The sequence below is a fragment of the Hemiscyllium ocellatum genome, chromosome 29 (assembly GCF_020745735.1).
Source record: "Hemiscyllium ocellatum isolate sHemOce1 chromosome 29, sHemOce1.pat.X.cur, whole genome shotgun sequence".
NCBI classification, from domain to species: domain Eukaryota; kingdom Metazoa; phylum Chordata; class Chondrichthyes; order Orectolobiformes; family Hemiscylliidae; genus Hemiscyllium; species Hemiscyllium ocellatum.
The window spans coordinates 40,743,777-40,763,689 of NC_083429.1; positions in this window are offsets into that span (position 1 = coordinate 40,743,777).

Below are 19,913 nucleotides of genomic sequence, written 5' to 3' on the forward strand. Positions count from 1 at the left end.
AAATGTTTCACGCAGAGGGTGGTGTGTGTATAGAATGAGCTGCCAGAGGAAGTGGTGGAGGCTGGTACAATTGCAACATTTAAGAGGCATCTAGATGGGTATATGAGTAGGCAAAGTTTGATGGTTATTGGCCACGTGCTGGCAAATGGGACTAGATTAGGTTGGGAAATCTGGTTGGCATGGATGAGTTGGGTCTGTTTCCATGCTGTACATCTCTATGATTCTATGACTCTAAATCAGATAAGAAAGCTCACATTGGCAGCTGTTATTGTATAGATACTGTTGAAATTTAATTGAAGTAATTAATTTCATTGTTTCTGACAAGAGTGAAAGCAAAACTGATAGGCTACCTGCATCAGTCTCAACACCCTATAATTTTGTTTGTGAGAACTGTTCGAGTAGAAGTCTAGCCTAATTGAACTTTAACTGTTTTGAGTGTCTCTTTCGTAATGATTGATAATAAAGTAAAAATCTACTTCTGATTCTCCCAGCATTGGAGAGGTAAGTAAAATGAGGATTGATTTAAACTGAGCTCATTTACCCTTTTCAAATTGTTTGATTTTACTATGATAAAAATAATAAGGTGTTAAACATTGTTGGAGATTGTGATCAGTTTGATTTACCTCAGCAATTATCTGTTGTTTTGCATCGCATTAGTCACTGAATTTAATGGATAATTGTCCAGTCAGTGATATTCTACTTTGTTTTCAAAGAGGTGAATGTGGTAAGAACACACTTTTGAAAAGGAACAAATGGCTGAAATGGTCAAAAAGTTCTAACATTGGCATAAGATAAATGCTAGAATCTGTTTCTACAATAGCAGCAATCAACATTAGAATTGAAAGCACTTTACAATTTAATCTTTATTTGTTTAGATTTAATGTTAAGCTGCAAGCAATAATTAGAATTTGTGTTATTGAACCATCACAGATGAGCTAATCTTGACAGCCAAATTCATTTTGTGTTCAATTATTAAAACAGTCCTGTCTCATGAAGAAAAGTTCTTGGTGAACATTTGCTTATAATTTTGCAATCATGACATAAATTAAGTTGCAACAAACTGTTATGAAAGTAACATATCATTCTTCACACCCTTAAGAAGATGGGCAGATATTTTATTTATTGACAGGGGTGGATTTGTATTGTAATGTTGGCCTTGCAACAATATTAAAACTGCATTAATTCAGGAGCCTGATTCTTACCTCCATGTGTGGTATAATGATTTGCTGGAGAACATAATCTCACAATGCAGAGCTTCACATCTTAAGAAGTAGAATTCAAATGTGGCACTAAACTGAGAGCACTAAATATTCATGGGCTGATCCTTTGGATTCCATTTATATCTTTAAAGCTTATTCACTGCTTATGAGTGTAGATGTTTTCTTGGTGCTCTTACATGGCTCAGAAAGCAGGTTAGTAAATGTACATCAACATATGAGTGCAGAACACGATAGCATTTGATATCATAAATTGGCATGAAGTAGGACAAGAAAGAGTGAAAGCGGAGACATAGCTACCAATCTAAGCTTACTGTTTAATTGAAACTTAAGATCACAAAATGGATGTTAGAACATTATATTTATAAAACTTCCCTTTTAATGAACATTGAATCTTGTTGTGGAAGTTCACTGGGAGCAAATCTAGGAGCTCCACTGAAGATGAACAACTGCCCATCTCCCACGATAACATTCAGTGAAGACAGACCACTGCACCTTCTCCATGATAACACTCAACACTGGACACCTCCAATGTTCTCAGCCCCTTACTGTACTCCCTGTATACTCATGATGGTTTAGTCAAATTCCAAACGCACACCATCTACAAGTTCACTGATGACACCACTGTGGTAGGACCGGTATCAAACAATGATAGCCAGAATATGGAAGGAAGATAGTGGTGTCATAATAACAACTTCTCTCTCAATGTCAGCAAAATAAAGCAACTGATCATTGACTTCAGAAAGGAGAAGAACCCCCCTGGAGCCACCATTTACATGAACAGAGCAGAGTTTGTGAAGGTTGAGAGCGCCAAGTTCCTAAGAGTGACGATAACCAACCTGTCCTGGACTTCCACGTAGATGCGACAGTCAAGAAGGCACAACAAAGCCTTCTCTTCCACAGGTGCTTAGGGAATTTGGCATGTCCTGAAGGACCCTCACTAACTCTTAAAGAGGCACCAGAGGAAGCATACATTTGGGTGCATTACAGCCCGGTACGGCAACTGCTTTGCCCAGGACTGCAAGAAACTACAGAAAGTTGTGTGCATAGCCCTGACCATCATGAAAGCTAACCTTCCATCCATGGACTCCATTTACATCTCTCATTGCCACAGAAAGGCTGCCAACATTATCAAAGACCATCCCACACCAGTAATGCTCTCCTACAATTTGTTCCAGCAGGTAGAAGATATTTTAGTTTGGACACACACACTAATAGGTTCAAGAACAGTTCCTTCCCTGCTGTTATTAGGCTGATGAATGGACTCTGATGTTGACTTTTGTAACTGTTCATCTTACTTTGTGTATGTCTGTGTGATGTAACCTGTCTGCCTCACTCTATCCAAGTGTTGTATTCACCTTATGATCTGTATGTCCTTAATTACTATGATCTGCTTGTACTGTTCACAAATAAAGCTTTTCACTGCACTTAGGCACATGTGACAATAAATCAAATTAAATATACAATTTATGTTCATGGTATCACCACCTCGCCATGTTCTGCAAAACCTATAAAACTTAACTTGGATAAGTAGAATTATGATCTAAAGAACATGCATCTAGTAACATTAAGAAGAAGAGGAATTGTTCAATGTCAATGTCTCCTTTAAGGAGGCTTGTGCAGTTTTTTTAAGCATAGGCACATTGAAGAATGAACCTCAGTTGACTGTAAATGCGTAGCAACTATTTGCAGCAGATTGATCATTACTTGTGACATTAGGGAATTTATGAACCACTCATTTCATTTGCACCTCTCCAATGGCACTCAGATGTTACAAAGGAGAATCCATCTGTTGTGTGCAAATTTGTCTATGCACATATGTGCGATTAGCCAGGACCAGCTTCCAGCAAGAGTTTATAATGAAACTTTAGAATTAGGATTCAGAGCTGTCTGGTAATTGGGAAGCTTCAAGGAATTCAGCATCTCTGGTCTGGAGGTTGGAGAAATGAGGCAGAATTCCTATGGGTACGAATTGATACATATTTCACCCATTTTTCAGGTGCAAAATGTGTGAACTTTGCTATGTAATGGCTGCAGCTGTTTTAAGCAGGGATTTCTCCGAGTGCTTAATCTTTAGGAATCTTTTATAGCTGCCCGACCTGGATATCAATGACAATTCTAGTCCTTTACTCAATCCCCCAAACTACTTATTAATGTGAACGGAATAAGCTTTGGATCTGCCATTCTCAGAACTTTTTAGTGATGTCAACAAGTGATTGTGATTTTAAAAATACCAACTGAAGTCTTTATTATTCTAAACTCCAATGAACGTAGACCCAATCTACTGAACCTTTTCTCAATGGCAATCCTTTCAGCCTCATCAAAATCTGCTTTCAGTCTTTATTGCTATCTAGTGACCTCTGCTGGAATGAATGGATGTAAATTATAGGAAAGAACTGAACTCTTGTCTTGCCAATGGCCTCCACAGCTGATTACATGTTTGACACTTTGACCAGACTTATGCTAAAGAGATTGAATGCACTTTATTTACCTTTACATACATATGCAAGTAAGAATCTAATGAAATTAATATGTATATTATTTGTTATTTAACTTTTATGATTTCTCTTGTTAGTTATTTAGCTATTAGTTTGTTTGCCTGTAACCAATACATCACAAGCACTAATGGCAGATTTAACAAAACTTGGTACAAAGATACTTGATATGGCTCAAGGAGCAACTAATTCATTTTTGTGAAGATCTAGATGTGGAATCTGGAAAGTTTGAAAAGACGTGTTCACATTAGAAGATTGGGTGAATTTTATTTTTGCTTTTCCTGTGCCATGGGTTGTTTAATTTTAGAATGTATTGATTGTTTTGGAAAAGTGTGACTCATTCCCACTTCTGTGACAGAGTTTGTCAAAATATGAACTGAATTTTCAGAACAGCTTACCGGCTGTGGATTGGCCAAACATCTTCAGAGTAAGATAGGAGCTTTTTTTGGGGGGATTCAAGATGGCGGCAACCCAGTTGGTCTGCCCTGCTGAGCTCTGCATCAGAACCCAGACAAAGTGGTGTACTCACCCTTCTTTTATTACCTAATGTGGTAGAAATTTTTTTTGACTCCCAGAATTGTTCAGTATTAGTTTAAAATAGTTTGAAAAATGACTAAAGGGAAGGGACTGTGAAGATCGCAGCAAGCAGGGCACCCCACTTCAACAATGGACGCATCTGCAGCATCGGCTGCCCCGAATGTCCCATGGACTTATCTGTGGGGCACAGTCTGGTTTCTGAGTTTGTGACGCTCCGAGAAGATCGATTTCAGCAATGGAGGAGACCTGGGCCAGGCTGGAATTGATCTTGGCCATGCTGCAGAAGGTTAAAAGGAGGAAGAGAGCTTCTTCAAGGAAGGCATCCTTGCAAGAGGATTCGCAGTAGGTTAAAAAGAGAGCTTCTTCAAGGAAGGCTGCTGCAGAAGCATGACCAGGAGATCCAGTGTCTCGGCCAGTGAATCTTGGAGATGAAGCAGCTGACCGCAGCCTCCGAAACCACGTGGAATCCTTGGCGGGTTGGGTCCAGGCCCTTGGAAGAGCAGGTCGATGACCTTGAATCGAGGCTGTTGGACAAATATCCGCCTGGTGGGGCTTCTGGAACGGGAGGAGGAAGGCCAGCTTGTCAGCTTCTTGGAGGAATGGCTCCCGCAGTTTTTGAAGCTGGAAGCCGAGGCAGGCTGGGTGCGGATCAAGCGAGCCCACTGGATTGCGGTGCACAGGCACGGATCACACCAGTGCCCTGTCCGGTCCTAGTGTGACTCCAGCATTACAGAGATAAGCAAATGGTGCTGGAAACCTCTAGAGCACTGGGGAAGGATCCACAGGCTCTGATATACAAAGGATCACTAATTATGCTTTTCCAAGACTTTTCTGTGGTTGTGATTCATAAGAGGAAGGCCATTGAGTTAAAAAGGCAGCAGAAGGACTTGAATATCCAGTATTCCGTAAGACATCTGGCAATATTACGTTACAGCTATGGAGGGCTGTGTTTACTTTTGACTCACTGGAAAAGGCATAGGACTTCCTGGATAATTTAAAATAGACTGGTTGGCTCGAATAATATGCTTACTCTGTATTTCTCTGTAATTTGCTTGGTTTACATGGTTATCAGGGGTTTTCTAATATATGTGGAGGGTTATAACTGTTTTTCTTTTTCCCTCTCTTCTCCCTTTACTCTCCCCTCCCATTATTCTTTGTTTCATTTCTCATTTCCTTTTGTTTTTCTCTCGGTTTGGGTTGGGGAGTGTGGAGGACAGGGGGAGGGTTATATATTTCTGTTCTACCAGGAGTGCCTAGGGTTACAGTATGGATGGGATGGGTTGGGTGCCCAGTTTTAACTTGTTGTAAGATGTGTGTAACTTTTTCTTACTTGTGTTGTCTGGGGCTGGGGCATGGCTTCAGCTAGAAGGAGCCTTGGAGGGATGAGCGGGTAGTATGAGCGCCCCCTTTGGGCAAGGGAAAAGTCTCCTTTCTTTTATGTTTTCTGTTGGTCTGTTGTAGAAGTAGCTGTTAGAAGTTTTGATTTGGTAGTTTTCAAAAGACGTGGTATGAGTAGGGTTCTTCCTCCCAGGCGGTCATGGACTGTTTCAGATGGCTACGGCTAGCTCTTCATTTAAATGGTGCACCTGGAATGTTAAGGGGAGCCATCTATTAAGAGAAAAAAGATACTTTCAAGCCTTAGAAAAGAGAGGGTTGACGTAGCCTTGCTGCAAGAAACGCATTTAACAAACAAGGAGCACCTGAAGTTACAACAGAGAAGGTTCGGATGGGTGTTTTTCTCATCTTTAATTCGAAAACTAGAGGAGTTGCTATACTCATCCAGAAGAATCTCCCATTTCAACTCTTAGACCAAATTAAGGATGAATATGAGCGGTTATGGTTCTCACTAGAATCTCCAATCTTGGGGGTGGAATCTGATTCCCTTTCAGATGGTCACAGAGAGGTTTCCTGTAGTTAGGCATGTTTATCATCCCGCCCTTCTATCAATTGTGTAAAGCTCGCTTTGTGCAGCTGGTGGAGAAGATAAGGCAGGAGCTTAGGTGCTGGGAGAATCTTCTGATATCTTGGTTGGGTAGAATAGCTCTGGTCAAAATGAATGTTCTTCCTCGTTTATTATATCCCATGCGAATGCTCCCTTTGATGCTGCCTAGGCAAGCACTTCAGAGGCTTTACAGTTGGCTTGGATCTTTCAGCTGGCATCATAAGGGGCCTCTTATTAAGCTGGACAAATTGCAGGTTTCGCAGGGGATGGGAGGTTTGGATTTCCCGGATTTTAAGAAATATCAATTGAGTTCCTTACTATCCTATGGGGCCTTACTGGGCTTGTTAGGACCCGCAGTCAATTTGGCTGGATATTGAGGCCTCCCAGGCAAAATGTCCCCTTATCAATTTGTTTATGGTCAACATGAGGACTATTATGGACCCCTGCAGAAATCTGATCGTCTTTAACATGGTTAAAGCATGGAGAATGATGTGACAAGGTGAGGGCAACTTACAATAGCTCCCCTTTCACTCCTGTAGTAGGAATGTTAGAATTCCGGCCGGGGTTGATGGACTCTGGCTTTAAGCTCTGGGAGTCTAGAGGAGTCTCCTGTTTGGGAGATTTATTTGGCGGGAAGGTCATGATGTCTTTTGAGAAGCTAAGTCAGAAATATGAGCTATCTAGGAGTGACCTCTTTCATTATTTTCAGGTTCGGGACTTTATACAGAAAAAGGCTACATTGATGGTTTGTCCCTATAAGTCAAATATGGAGAGGAGAGTGTTTCGGTCTACGGGCATTCTCTCGGTCAACACCCCCTATCACTTGTTGGGAGGTAATGTTTTGAAGGACGTTGAGTGGCTATGCAGAATCTGGACTCAAGAATTGGGGGTGGAAATCTCGTCAGACGGGTGGGAGGACATTTGGGAGAATGTGAGAAATATTTCAATTTGTAACAGTACACAGGCTATGCAACTGAAGGTACTCCACAGGGCTCATTTGGCACCAGAGCGGCATACGAAATTTAAGACTGGAGAGTCCCCAGTGTGCCCCAAATGTAAAATAGATGTTGGCACTCTTACTCATTGCTTGTGGTCATGCCACAAGCTTCGTAGGTATTGGGGTGCCATAGTAAGTATTTTGGAAGACGTCTTAAGGTTAAGATAGATTCGGTGTCCCTTCTTTTGGGTTTGCCAAATCTCCCTACTTTGGATTTGCATGGGAAGACACTGTTTAATATTCTTTCATTCTGTGCGAGGAAGAGTATTCTAATGAGCTGGGTGTCAGAGAACCCTCCAGGACTCTCGGGGTGGCGTAGATTAGTTATGGAGTGCATCCCCAGGTCTTCCTCATGAGTATGGTGCACCAGAAAATTGAACTATCTTATAGAGCATGGCAGCTGTTTCTGAATTATATAGATGTAGACTTGTTGGCTGTATTTGTCAGGGTCATTGTGTAACCATGAGGCCTATGTCTGTCAGTCCGGGGGCCCCGGGAGGAAGAATCCTGAACAAATATGGGTTTGCCAACTGATGCTCCCGGTGATAGGGAGTTTTCGTGGGATTGCACTGAGTGCAGTAAACTAACTGAATGTATTGTAATCTACCTTGGTTTAATTTAGTTTTTCTTTAGTTACTTATTGAATTGTAATTTTTGTAAGTTTTGTTTCTCTCGCCTCAGTGGTTTGTGGATTGGAGTAGTACTTTGTTCACTGTTATTGTCGTTATATTGTAAGCTTGTTATACTATTTTGTAGTGATTTTGTAATTTTGTAAAAAATTTAAAATCTTTTTTTCTCATATGGGAGCTTTTTAAACAGGACTTCTTTGTTCAACTTTGTGATTATGGAAAATGAACCAGACACCAATAGTGTCAAGGAAGAGCTATTTAGTTTGAAATGATGAATTGTTATGATACCACGCTGGAGGAAATGCCCTCTTTATCCTTCTGTTTATTGACCTCTATGTAACACTTACGTGGTGTAACTCTCAATGACAATATTTCTCCATTCAGTGGCAACGTACTAGTAGGCTGTTGGTGCCTGTGGAACTGTACCTCAGCCAAGACCGACTTATTCAGAAGTTTGCTGGAGTGTGCAGAGGTGAGGTACAAAAGGCATGATTTATTTACAACACCTCACCCCGACTCCAGGCCTGCTTTATGCGACTGTCCACAAATTTTCCCAGTTGAAAGTTCTGGCAGAGAATGCATTTGTTTCATGTGAAATCTCGCTGAATCAGGATTTGGATACAACAATAAAGTGAAACTTTCACTGCAATATGGCAGAAAGAACACTGAATAAGCAGGCAAGCTTGGAAAGCTTGTTATTATCATCGTCACACAAAAGCCAGTCCAAGTGATGCAGAAATTATTTCTTCAAATGATGATGAATGACTGGCTGGAGGTAAATAATGTTGATGCTTTGGACTCCAGATGCCGATAGCAATTGTCCAGAAGGATGCTTGAAATAACCCCCTCTCGAAAGGAATTGTGAACAATATTTCAGTTAACCAGTTAGAAAAGCTGAATGTTAAAGTGTAATTTAAATGTGTACATGTTTTCCAATTATTTTGATTTACTGAAAAGCAAATTAAATTCACAAGTTCATGTTTTCTCTTCTCTTCAAGAGCCTTGGGCTATTCCTCACCTTTCTCTCACTCTGGGGGAGTGAGACTAGCGGAGATCTTGATGTTCATCTTAATACATTTAATTGAGTGATTTCAGTGGGACAAGATGTGAAGTGGTAGTTGTATTCATTTTCACTATATCTGCCCAAAAATGAGTTGTCCGACCATAACATGATGTCAGCTGTAGTGCAGTGCTGGGGAATTGATAGTATTCCAGAATGATGTATTCACATAATTATGGAGCGGACCAGACCGATTCGAAATATTTTAAGAAGGTAGCCTAGACCTGAATGTTTTCTTATTTTAAAGGTAGATGTGAAGTACTGTGTTTCAGATGTGATGAGAGTGGTCAACGTACCCGACATTAAGCAAAACACAGTTTATTTAAGCACTATAGTTAAAATACAAACAACAAAAAAGAGGAATTTAGAATAACTTAACTATTGGAAGACTTAACTGAATAATATATACAGTCCCTATTACTAGTTAACTGTTCCAATATAGTAAATCCCATAAACGCAGCCTTTGTTAAAAAAAAAGTTCATCCACAAATTCTCACATGCAGTTAGGAGCTAGGAACTAGGAGATATTCACTGAAGCTTCCAGCTCTTTTGAGACCCCAAACAGCTTCTGCTTAGAACTAAACCTGAAAATGACGGAACACTGGAAAGCCTGGTCTGTGAGAGCTTGCCACACCCAGGCTGCTTCTATTCTTCCAACTTTACAAAAACCCGTGGCCTTACAAATTGTCCACTTTACAGCTCTGCATTTCTGCTTTATAACCTCTCTTCAATAAGAAAAGGACAAAATAACCTCTTCAAGTGACAACCTTGTCAAAATATGTACATATAGTTTAAATTGTTGTGAACCTCAGATATTTCACAGTGATCCTAAAGAGGAAGAATAAGTACATGCAAAGCTGATTTTAAATACAGAATGAATGCATTGGAAGGAGAATTTCAGGTATCCCCTTGAATCGTGGCTGAGTGGCCATAGCAACAGCAGAAACAGGACAGGAACTCACTTCATGGTGTTTTTAGGTCTCAATCAGTCTGTTTTTTTTAATGAAGAGAAATCAGTTTAGTCCTCCCAGGACTTATCTGCAAAAACAAAGCAAAAAACTCAGGAATTTTCTTACATTCTATTCATGCTGTTTGTTGCTGAAGTTAGCTATTGAATGCTTTATACACACAGCATTACTTGGTAGGGTCTCCTAACTTAGTGTTGTGCTCATAAAACTGGATCTTGAAACAAAGCAGATGCAGTCCCAGCATACAGGAGCAGACCATTCAGTCGATCAGGCCTTTTTCTCAATTCAGTTACAACATGGTTGATCTGCATTGTCGAGAGTGTGGTGCTGGAAAAGCACAGCAGGTCAGGCAGCATTCAAGGAGCAGGAGAGTCGATGATTCAGGCATAAGCCCTTCATCAGGATGTCAAACCACATACCTGTCTTTGGTCCATGTTTCTTGAAACCCTTACCTGATGAAACTGTCAATCTCGATTTTCAAAGGATTGTTTCTCCCGGTCTCTGTAGTCTTTTGGCAGGGAGAATTCCAGATTTCTTCTATGGGTTGGAGGGAAAAAGTACTGACTGAATTCATTCCTAAATTGCCTATCTTTAATCCTTGAATCATGTAAATTCATCCTTGATTTCTTCATCAGAGGAAATTGTTTTCTCGGCAAAGGTCTGAGCAAATAAGCATGCAAAACATTTTCTTAACTACCTTATCTACATGTGATGCAAACTTCAAATAATTATGTATCTGAACCCCTCGGTCTCATGTCTTTGATACCGGTAGTGCATCTTTGCTATCAATAGCATGCATTAGTATTTTATACTTGTAAAGTGCCAAACATCTTGAGATGTTCTTACTTTCTCCAGCCCACATTTGCTGCTCCTTCCTACAGTATGGTTTTTAATCTGTTAATGGGCGGCACGGTGGCACGTGGGCGGCACGGTGGCAGTGTGGGCGGCACGGTGGCACAGTGGTTAGCACTGCTGCCTCACAGCGCCTGTAGACCCGGGTTCAATTCCCGACTCAGGCGACTGACTGTGTGGAGTTTGCACGTTCTCCCCGTGTCTGCGTGGGTTTCCTCCGGGTGCTCCGGTTTCCTCCCACAGTCCAAAGATGTGCGGGTCAGGTGAATTGGCCAAGCTAAATTGCCCGTAGTGTTAGGTAAGGGGTAAATGTAGGGGTATGGGTGGGTTGCGCTTCGGCGGGTCGGTGTGGACTTGTTGGGCCGAAGGGCCTGTTTCCACACTGTAAGTCTAATCTAATGCTGAATGGAGTTCTAGTGGGCTTCCTTATTGAATAGTTTCTGGAGGTGCTTGTTCTGTGTGTATATGGTGAACTGTCACATTGACAGTCTGTCCACATGAGGTCATGATATTGTCGGCCATTTTGGGCAGGAAGCTGGTCAGTGTAAGCTTGCTGCCTGCAGAATGAACACCACCTCCTGCTGGTGAACATTGCAGCCTCCTGGTCCTCCTTGGACCTTAACAGTGACCACTTAATTTATCACTTCCTCAAAAATCACCCAATGGGTGTCTGTGCCCCATGTTTTGCTTTTAGACTCATTTCCTTCAAAATGCAGAATTGGGAGTCCAAGAATGAAAATTTTCTGCTTGCTCTGCTCATAGTCAATTCTTCTAGTACACTACAATATTCGAGTGCTTTCTGGCTTACTGTGTGTATATGGTTCTATTTCTTGTTCAATTACATTTTATTGAAAACAGTAAATTTTTATAATATTTATTGTGTCACTCCAGAGTCTCCTATTTTGTAGAACAAGATTTTTTAAGGTCCTGATTTCAGCTACAATATATGTTTGAGTTGCATTTTCCCTTCTTCTTGCGGAATGGCAATTATAGTTCATTCATCTACTTACTCTAAATGCTTTTTTTAAATAAAAACTAAATCAACGCTGAACTGAATATTTAAAGTTGGGCCCAACTAATGGACAGTGATGGAAATTACAAGTAAAAATTTGGAATGGTTGAAATCACTTCAAGTGATTCATGGTGTTATATCTTCAAGTAAAATCCAGCTACAGGCACCAATTTGAAATGAGCAATGAGGAACTTGTGCTATAACCTTAGGTTATCACATTGTGGAGGGGGAGAAAGGGAAGGAGGGAGGAAGGGGTAGGGCAGGGGAGAGAAAAAATGGTGGAGAGACCTGGGAGTACTGTGGTCCAAGTATTTGTTGTCTCCTGGTTGTAATTATATTGAGATTGAAAAACCAAGCAAGATGATAAAAGAGGAAATAGTTTTGTTTAAAAAAGGGTGAACATTATTTACAGAGCAGCTCAAATAGAGGTTAATATTATTGAAAGGGCTAAGAGAAGCCAATTTTTATTTGCTGGAAAGGGAGAAGTGGAATATATCAATCTCACCAATCCTTCAAGAACTGCAATTTCAATTCATTCCACAACTGGATTAATTTTTAATCTTTTCAAACTGTAATTAGCCAAACTTCATATTTTTTAATGATGCACAGTGCACTCCTGGATTCAAGCATATTGATCTATCACATTTATTTAGTTAATTGAGAAGCTTTCTCCTCTCCACACCCCCCTTCTTATTTTCCAATTTCTTTTCACTTCTGTCAGTGAGTGATTAAGCCAAGCTTCCTCAGAGAATGTAATCAGGCAACAGGCCACAATTTCTATGGAGGGGACAGCAATTAGAATTCACAATAACTAGATTTTCCTTATGAGATGTGCTCGTCAGTAATTCTCTAATTAAGTTAAAAAGGTTGTGCTGGTTTGAACTTAATGCATACTGTCCATTCAGGTACCTTGGATAAGAGCAAACTGTTCCCTGAGGCCAGGGGAGCCTAGTAACTCATTTGCACACCAAGGCAGATTGCACTCCATCAGTTAATAAACTGTCAGAAGCAGTGGTGATGAGCTGCTCCTAATAAATCTATCATATGTTGTTACTTGATGTGAGGTACAGGTGCATGCTCACTGACCCTCATAAATCCCTCCACCTGATTCCCTGCCTGTCAGCTTTTGTCAACCGCTCGACTGAGCAGCTGGTATCTTTCTGCATTGTGGGAGTTCGGCAATTCACTGACGGGTCTGGAAAGACTTTTTGTTAATAGTGTGTCATTCAGAAGACTTCATTATCTGGTGCAAAATTTTATTACTTTTATTTTATAAAATTATAATGACTTCATTAAACAGGGTGTCCAGCACAATTGAGCTTCACATTTCACACAGTTATTTTTTATGTGCATGGTATGTTCTATATAAAGTATTGCAAGATCAAGAGTAAAAGAACCTTGAATAGATATGGCAGATCCATTGTTTTCTCGTTATCCTTTTTGCATGGGATTTTTAACATAGTTAATTTGACATCATTATAATTTTATTACCATACCAGTTACAGTAATGTGTTGGCTGAAAGCCGGCAGTTAATTTGTTGCAAATTAACCACTGATTTATTTTTTCTTAACTGCATCTGCATATGTCAACATGTCCAATGTTTGAAGGAAACTTTAAATGACAAGGTCTAGTTGAGTAGCAACTTGCCTCTTCTTTCATTTATTTTCTCGTCTTGCATTTATTTTCTTCCCTTTTCCTGCTGACTCTTGCAGGGATGCAGTTCCACAGGCACTACCTGTCTTCTGACGCCTTGCTTGAGTGTGTTCCTTGTGTGTAGCAGGTGCTTGGCAGGCTTTATTGCTGGGAGTGGAGTACAGCTGTCCCGGTGTCTGCAAATGATGCATACTTTCCAGTGGATGGGCCTCAGTAACAGACTGTTGTAGGAATTCTGTTTGTTTTAAATAGACACCTGAATTTCTGCCCTGGTTGAGGTTAGATAGTTTGGCCAAGTGTGGATGATTATGTTGAAATAAAATTTTGTTTTCACTCTTTTAAAAGGTATATTTTTGATTTAAAAGTTTGATATAGCCATAAGTGATTCAAGGTTATGATCAATGATCATGACGCAGTTAACTGAAGCTAAAAATGTGTTGCTGGAAAAGCGCAGCAGGTCAGGCAGCATCCAAGGAACAGGAGAATCGACATTTCGGGCATAAGCCCTTCTTTAGGCTTATGCTCGAAACGTCGATTCTCCTGTTCCTTGGATGCTGCCTGACCTGCTGCGCTTTTCCAGCAACACATTTTCAGCTCTGATCTCCAGCATCTGCAGTCCTCACTTTCTCCTCGAAGCAGTTAACTGAAGGAAACACAAACTCTTCTGTCAACATATAAATAAGGAAAAAGATATTAAGAGATGTGGCAGAGTCTATTGATTTAATTTCTAACTTGATTTGATTTATTATTGTCACATGTACCTAGGTATAGTGAAAAGTTTTGTTTTGCGTGCAGTACAGGCGGATCATACCATACAAAGTGCATTAGGGCAATAGGACAGAGTGTAGAATACAATGTCACAGCTGCAGAGTGCACAAAGAGTGAAATCAAGATTAAATTTAAAATCTGAGAGATCCATTTGGAGGTCTAATATTAGGATCAAAGACAGTGACATTAGGTTCCAGGCACAAAAAATGTTACTGCACATAAAGAGTATTTTACATTGGAATTTACAAAGGAAGAAGTTGCTAATAAAATATTGATAGAAGCAGAGGCAGTAGAAAAGATACTAAATGAATATTTTGCATCAGTATTTACTGGAAAAGCAAATGGAAGTTATAGAATGTAGGGAAATAGATGGAGACATCTTGAAAAACATCTTGAAACAGAGGAGGAAGTGCTGGATGTCTAGAAATGCATAACAGTGGATAAATCTCCAGGACCTGATCAGGTGTATGTTAGAACTCTGTGGGAAGCTAGGGAAGTGATTGCTGGGCTTCTTACTGAGATATTTGTATCATTGATAGTCACAGTGAGGTGTCGGAAGACTGGAGGTTGGCTAACGTGTTACCACTGTTTAAGAAAGGCGGTAAGGACAAGCCAGGGAACTATGGACCAGTGAGCCTGATTTCAGGCAAGTTGTTGGAGGAAATCCTGAGGGAGAGGATGTAAATGTATTCGGAATGGCAAAGACGATTAGGGACAGTCAGCATGGCTTTGTGCCTGGGAAATCGTGTCTCACAAACTTGATTGAGTTTTATGAAGAAGTAACAAAGAGAATTGATGAGGATAGAGTGGTCGATGCGCCCTATATGGACTTCAGTAAGGCGTTTGGCAAGGTTCTCCATGGGAGACTGGTTAGCAAGGTTAGATCTCATGGAATACAGGGAGAACTAGTCATTTGGTTACAGAACTGGCTCAAAGATAGAAGACAGAGAGTGGTGGCGGAGGGTTGTTTTTCAGACTGTAGACCTGTGAACAGCGGAGTGTCACAAGGATCGGTGCTAGGTCCACTACTTTTCATCATTTAAATAAATGATTTGGATATGAGCATAAGAAGTATAATTAGTTAGTTTGCATATTACAGCAAAATTGGAGGTGTAGTGGACAGAGAAGAAAGTTACCTCAGCTTACAACAGGATCTTGACCAGATGGGCCAATGGGCTGAGGAGTGGCGGATGCAGTTTAATTTAAATAAATGTGAGGTATTGCATTTTGGAAAGCAAATCTTAGCAGAACTTATACACTTAATGGTAAGGTCCTAAGGAGTGTTGCTGAACAAAGAGACCTTGGAGTGCAGGTTCATAGCTCCTTGAAAGTGGAGTCACAGGTAGATAAGATAGTGAAGAAGGCATTGGGAAGGTTTCCTTTATTGGTCAGAGTATTGAGTACAGGAATTGGAAGGTCATGTTGTGGCAATACAGGACATTGGTTAGGCTACTGTTGCAATATTGCGTGCAATTCTGGTCTCCTTTCTATCGGAAAGATGTTGTGAGACTTGAAAGGGTTCAGAAAAGTGTTCTGTCCCTATACATGAAAGATATGTATATACCAGGAGATGAAAAAAAACCCTTTTTGACTTTTTCAATGCTATATCTCCTATGTCTAGTTCTTGCATTTCAGGAACTCACATAAGCATTGCTGCATCAGATACAAAAAGTTACAGTGTCATGCAACTGAAATGATACATCGAACAAACCTGGATTGTTGTTAGGTCTTTTATCTTTTGCAATGGGTTAAAGGTGCATTGTCTGAGCTGAGGTCCCACCTTTTGTTATAAAATCTTAAGTTACCTTGAGGAGGTGACTTAAAGGAGGTTCTGGGATTTACATATTAGTGAACCTAAACCTGAAACCCATCCTAACAGCAAACTAGATTTGTTCAATATATCATTTCAGTTGCATTATACTGTAATCTTTTGTTATAAATTCTGTGTCTTATGGTCTTATGCTCCACCACGACCTGATGAAGGAGCAGCACTCTGAAAGCTAGTGTGCTTCCAAATAAATCTGTTGGACTATAACCTGGTGTTGTGTGATTTTTAACTTTGTCCACCCCCGTCCAATACCGGCACCTCGCCATCATGGCTACCTTTTAAAGGAACAGTCTAAAAATGACCAAAGCTCAGGAACACAGCAGCAACAAGAAAAAAAATACAGTTAAACAGAAGCAGGAAAGGGAAAATGAAAGCAAAGGGAAGCAAAGCAATTTAAAGAAGAAAAAAACAAATGAACAACCTTGAACACTACTGTTGGAAAGTGAAACAAAGCTCTTAAACTAGAAATGGAAAACAAACAATTAATTATGGTTCAGGCAGCAATGGTGGCTTTACTGAATTAGAACAATGCTAGTAACTGTACTGCTTTATTTTCAGATCAATCAATAAATATTTCTGAGGTGTAATCTCTGAAGCTCTTGCTTGCTATTGTTAAGGAGGGGCTTTGCAGAATTAATGCATTCAGTCTTTCCACAGAAGATTCACAAAAAGGTTTGGAGAGCAATCAAAGAACTAGCTCAAGATAAGAATCAATTTCGGGGCCAACAGATGAGAAATCATATAATACAGACAAACTCCAAAAGCCTGTTGAGTTTGTTGCAAGACACTGCAGCAAGAGTGGCTTTCTCTAATTAAGAACACTTGGAGACTCGAGACAAAAAAACCCTGCAGATGCTGGAAGTCAGAAACATAAACAGAAATTGGTGGGAAAACTCAGCAGTTCAGTTCTGAATAAGGGTCACTGGACTCAAAATATTAACTTTATTTCTTTCTCTTCAAAGATGCTTTCTGACCTGTTGAGTTTTTTTCATAATTTCTGTTTTTGTTCCTTACAGAGGCTCAATGATTTTGTAATCATCTCAATATTGATTAAAACCTTCAGGGTGGGTTTTCTGGAAGGAAAAGCAACACACCATTGATATATTATTTTTAGGAGAAAGTGAGGACTGCAGATGCTGGAGATCAGAGCTGAAAAATGTGTTGCTGGAAAAGCGCAGCAGGTCAGGCAGCAGCCAAGGAGCAGGAGAATCGACGTTTCAGGCATAAGCCCTTCTTCAGGATACCTGAATACTGTAAACAGACACAGGAAAGGTGACTTAAGATCTCTATCAGTTGATTGGAGTTGCAAGTTTTGCATCAGATGAAACTACCTCTCCACAGAACAGAATAGCTCACCAGGTGCTTCTAAGTTGTTTGTTCTGTTAAATGACTTGATTTGTTTTCTTAAGCGGGACACTGGACATTTAAGGTATAATGGATGAAACGAACAGCTTGAATATTCTATGGGATCCTGGGATCCTGGAACAAATCTCCTGGTCCCAAAGTTAAAATTGGGAGTGCTGTTTTGAAGCTGACAGCGAAGAGGGTTACCTCAGATTACAACAGGATGTGGTCCAGATGGGCCAGTTGGCTGAGAATTGGCAGATGGAGCTTAATTCAGATAAATGCGAGGTGCTGCATTTTGGGAAAGCAAATCTTAACAGGGCTTATACACTTAATGGTAAGGTCCTAGGGAGTGTTGCTGAACAAAGAGACCTTGGAGTGCAGATTCATAGCTCCTTGAAAGTGGAGTTGCAGGTAGATAGGATAGTGAAGAAGGCATTTGGTATGCTTTCCTTTATTGGTCAGAGTATTGAGTACAGGCGTTGGGAGGTCATGTTGCGGTTGTACAGGACATTGGTTAGACCACTGTTGGAATATTGCGTGCAATTCTGGCCTCCTTCCTATCTGAAAGATGTTGTGAAACTTCAAAGGGTTCAGAAAAGATGTAGAAGGATGTTGCCAGGGTTGGAGGATTTGAGCTACAGAGGGAGGCTGAACAGACTGGGGCTGTTTTCCCTAGAGCGTCAGAGGCTGAGGGGTGACCTTATAGAGGTTTACAAAATTATGATGGGCATGGATAGGATAAATAGACAAAGTCTTTTCCCTGGGGTGGGGGAGTCCAGAACTAGAGGGCATAGGTTTAGGGTGAGGGGGAAAGATATAAAAGAGACCTAAGGGGCAACTTTTTCACATAGAGGGTGGTATGTGTATGGAATGAGCTGCCAGAGGATGTGGTGGAGGCTGGTACAATTGCAACAGTTAAGAGGCATTTGAATGGGTATATGAATCGGGAGGGTTTGGAGAGATATGGGCCGGGTGCTGGCAGGTGGGACTAGATTGGGTTGGGATATCTGGTCGACATGGTCGGGTTGGACCGAAGGGTCTGTTTCCATGCTGTACATCTCTATGACTCTATGACTTGATTAACCTCACATACCATGTTGATCTCATAAGGCAATCAAAACTTTTACAACTATTAACATCATCTGTCCTGAAAAGATGGGTCAACACACATTTCAAAAGTTAAAATCAGCATTGAAGCTGATGTCAACACATTACTGATATGCATTCCAAAACACATGTACCTCAGAAAGTAATGCTCCCATGGTCTAGCCATGGGAAAGGTTTCTAGATCTAGAAAGTAAAACTAGCCCAGATTGTATGAACTACTTGCTGATCAACATTCTACATTGCAAAACAATAGAAACCAACTCAGATTAAAATGCAAGATGCCAATCTGCACAAAGAGGGTGAAGAAGAAGGCTCTGATGGTACAATTTGTGTTAGTGGCAGCAAACAGCAGCAAATCAACCTAGGTTTCAACCAAGAGCAATCGAGGACAACATGTTCCTCTCCAAAAGGGTGTATATTCGTCAGATCAGGATGAGTTATCAAACATCCAAAGAATTCACTGGAGTTAGCATTGTTATTTCTCTATTTTAAATATGTATAATTATAGAATTGACAATGCATATCTATATATAAAACCATGTATATTTGTTTGCGATTATTTTATTTTTGAATTCAGGACATGTTTTGTTATGTCTCACAGGTAGTATGGAATTTACCTTTAAGAGACATACCCTGATACCTTTACCGTATCATGGCATGTGAACCATGATCTACATGTTGATCATAGCATTGACTTCCTACCCCCTCTCAGCTATCTTACCTCTTTATGCTGAACCCCTGTAACCTGTCATGACTTACCTAAGCACCTCAGTGGGTTGGCACTGCATGTAGTCCCAGCCGTGGCATCTGCAGCTGTCCACTGCTTCTGGGATTGCAAATCTGCTGGCCATCTGTTTGGATGGCAGCTCTTTAAGGTGAGACTGCCTCCAGAGATTAATACTTCCAGTGTTACATAGCTGTGAGTTCACCATTGGGATCATGGTTGGATTGTGCTGGGGAAGAACACAGCAGACCACAAAATACCACTGTGTGACTTCATGTCTACGACTTTCAGTTCAATCCCTTTACATGCTAAAAACAAAATCAGAGAAGCTAAGGAGTGTCAATTCAATGACGAATCCTCTACTTACCACAGTGCTGGAATTAATGCATTATCCTGTGCCCATTATTTTTGGGTATTCTGAACTAAATTACTGAGATAAATGCACCTGTTGCAAATAGTTGCTTCTCATTTGGAACAGAGTTGACCATTTCAGCCAAGCATGTTTATTTAACATATTTGTTCTCAGGATGTGGCCTATATTGCCAAGGCTACATTTGTTGAGGATCATTACCCAGAGAAAACTGCTTTTCCTTGAACTACACTAGTATGTGCAGTGATAGAAGTCCCATAGTGTGAAGTAAGAAACTGCAGGAACCAGATACATCAGCATTCTGTTACTGTTGCTGTATGGCCAAGTCAAAACTATGTGAGATTTGAGGTGGAATTTGGGTGTAATGGAAGACTCATGGACTTACTGCTCTTGACCTTGTTGGTGG